Consider the following 3654-nt stretch of genomic DNA (forward strand, 5'->3'; position numbering starts at 1 on the left):
GCCTTCAGCCCAGGGCATGATCCTGGAGTCCCCGAATCCAGTCCCACATCAGGCTCCCGGCATGGAGCCTGCTTCTCCTTCTGTCTGTGTCTCTGCCTCTTTCTCTCTATGTCTATCAAGAATAAATAAATAAAATCTTAAAAAAAAAAAAAAGGGAAAGAACAAGGTAACCACACAGGTAAACATAAAGACTGGTAATAATGTACTTTTGATTTGTAACTCCTCTGTTTCTTCATATAATTAAAAGACAAATGCATAAAGCAATAATTATAAATCTATATATATATGGGCACATTGTATAAAAATGTAACCTGTGACACAACAATAAAAAGGGGAAGAAGGGAGAGGTATGGGAGCAGAGTATGTACTATTTAAATAACACTGGGTATTATTCAAATTAGGTTATTATAAGCTTAAGATGCTAATTGTAATTCAAAAGTCAACCCCAAGAACACAGATAACACCCTTTTGAACTTGGCCACAGTAACTTCTTGCAAGATACATCCATGAAGGCAAGAGAAAAGCAAAAATGAACTATTGGGACTTCATCAAGGTAAGAAGCTTTTTCACAGCCAAAGAAACAGTCAACAAAACTAAAAGACAACCTACAGAATGGGAGAAGGTATTTGCAAATGACCTATCAGATAAAGGGCTAGTATCCAAGATCTATAAAGAACTTATTAAACTCAACAGCAGGGTTCCCTGGGTGGTGCAGCGGTCTGGCGCCTGCCTTTGGCCCAGGGCGTGATCCTGGAGATCCGGGATCGAGTCCCACGTTGGGCTCCCGGTGCATGGAGCCTGCTTCTCCCTCTGCCTGTGTCTCTGCCTCTAAAAAACAAAAACAAAAACAAAAACAAAAACAAAACTCAACAGCAAAGAAACAAACAATCCACTCATGAAATGGGCAAAAGACATGAACAGAAATCTCACAGAGGAAGACATAGACATGGCCAACAAGCACATGAGAAAATGCTCTGCATCACTTGCCATCAGGGAGATACAAATCAAAACCACAATGAGATGCCACCTCACACCAGTGAGAATGGGGAAAATTAACAAGGCAGGAAATAACAAATGTTGGAGAGGCTGTGGAGAAAGGGGAACCTCTTGAACTGGTGCAGCCACTCTGGAAAACTGTGTGCACGTTCCTCAAAGAGTTAAAAAGAGATTTGCCCTACGACCCAGCAATTGCACTGCTGGGGATTTATCCCAAAGATACAGATGCAGTGAAATGCGGGGACACCTGCACCCCGATGTTTTTTAGATTCTTTTTTTTTTTTTAATTTTTTTTTTAATTTTTATTTATTTATGATAGTCACAGAGAGAGAGAGAGAGAGGCAGAGACATAGGCAGAGGGAGAAGCAGGCTCCATGCACCGGGAGCCTGATGTGGGATTCGATCCCGGGTCTCCAGGATCGCGCCCTGGGCCAAAGGCAGGCGCCAAACCGCTGCGCCACCCAGGGATCCCCACCCCGATGTTTATAGCAGCAATGTCCACAATAGCCAAACTGTGGAAGGAGCCTCTGTGTCCTTCAACAGATGAATGGATAAAGAAGATGTGATCTATATATACAATAGCATATTACTGAGCCATTAGAAACGACAAATACCCACCATTTGCTTCAACGTGGATGGAACTGGAGGGTATTATGCTGAGTGAAATAAGTCAACTGGAGAAGGACCAACATTATATGGTCTCATTCATTTGGGGAATATAAAAAAATAGTCAAAGGGAATAAAGGGGAAAGGAGAAAAAATGAGTGGGAAATATCAGAAAGGGAGACAGAACATGAGAGACTCCTAACTCTGGAAAAGAACTAGGGATGGTGGAAGGGGAGGTGGGGGGGGGGGGTGACTGGGTGACGGGCACTGAGGGGGGTACTTGATGGGATGAGCACTGGGTGTTATTCTATATGAGCACTGGGTGTTATTCTATATGTTGGCAAAACACCAATAAAAAATAAATTTATGAAAAAAAGTCAACCCCAAAGAAAATAACTAAAAAATATACAGAAAGGGAAAGAAGAGGTAAATAAAAATGAGGCACTACAATAAATTGAATACAAAAAGAGTAGTATTGGAGGAATTGAGGAACAATAATCACATAAGACATGCAGAAAACAAGTAGATAATTGGCAGAAGAAATTCCTTCTGAAAACCACAACACAGTGATGAAAAAATTTAAAGAAAACTAAATAGGGGCAACTGGGTGGCTCAGTTGGTTAAGCATCTGCCTTTAGCTCAGGTCATAATCCCAGGGATCAAGCCCTACATCTGGGTCTCTGCTCAGTGGAAAATCTGCTTCTCCCTCTCCCTCTGTGCTCAATCTCTCCCTCAAATAAGTAAATAAACTCTTAAAAAAAAAAAAAAAAGAAGAAGAAGAAGACTTAATTAATGGAAAGACATTCTGTGTTCATGGAATGGAAGACTTAATATTGTTAATATTGTCAATGCTACCCAAAGCAATCTAGAAAATCAATGAAATCCCTACTAAAATCCCTAAGGTATTTCTTGCAGGAATAGAAAACCCAACCTAAAATTAATCTGGAATCTCAAGGGACCCCAAGTAGCCAAAACAATTTTTTTGGTAAAGATTTTATGTATTTATTTATTTGAGAGAGAGGGAGAGAGGGAGGAGCAGAGGGAGAGGGACAAGCGGATTCCGTGATGATCTTGGAGCTCCACCACAGGCTCGATCCCAAGGTCATGACCTGAGCTGAAATCAAGATTTGGAGGCTTAACTGACTGAGCCACCCAAAACAGTCTCAAAAAACAAAAATCGATTGGAAGACTCACATTTCTCAATGTCAAAACTTACTACAATCATCTATATACAATCTAAGAAGCTACAATAATTAAACAGCATGGCATTGGCATAGGGAAAAATAACAGACCAATGGAATAAACAGCCCAGGAATTAACTCTCATGTGTATGGCCAGTGGATTTTCACCAAGGGTGCCAATATCAGTCAATGGAGAAATAATATTCTCTATAACAAACATGGGAGGGAAGCTAGAAATCTGTGTGCAGAGTGAAGTTGGACTTTTACTTTACTCCATGTGCAAAAATTTACTGAAAATGGATCAAAGACTTAAATTGAATGGCTAAAACACTTTGAAAACAACATGAGGGAAAATCTTTGTGAATTTGCATTTGTCAGAGGGCTCTTAAATACAACAACAAAAGTCCATGCAATCAAATAAAATCTAGATAAATTGGAGTTCTTCAAAATGTGAGACTCTGGTGCATCAAGCAACACCATAAAATAAGTGAAAAGACAACTAGCAGAGTGGGAGAAAATATTTGCAAATCATTTATCTAATAACGGTTTAATACCCAGAATATATAAAGAATTTCTACAACTTGACATCAAACAACCAAATTTAAAAATGGGCAAAGGACTTGAGTAGACATACAAATAACCAATTAGCATATAAGTTAATGAGCACAGCATTAGTCATTAGGAAAATGCAAATCAAAACCACATGAGATACCATTTTGCATCCATGAGGATGGCTATAATTTCTTTTTGAAAAGGAAAATAACTTGTTGGTAAGGATGTGGAGACACTGGTCATGTGTTGCTGTGGGAATGTAAAATGGTTCAGCTGCTGTGAAAAAGCTTGTCAGTTCCTCACAAAGGTAAACATAGAA

The sequence above is a fragment of the Canis lupus genome, chromosome 3 (assembly GCF_048164855.1).
Source record: "Canis lupus baileyi chromosome 3, mCanLup2.hap1, whole genome shotgun sequence".
Taxonomy (NCBI): domain Eukaryota; kingdom Metazoa; phylum Chordata; class Mammalia; order Carnivora; family Canidae; genus Canis; species Canis lupus.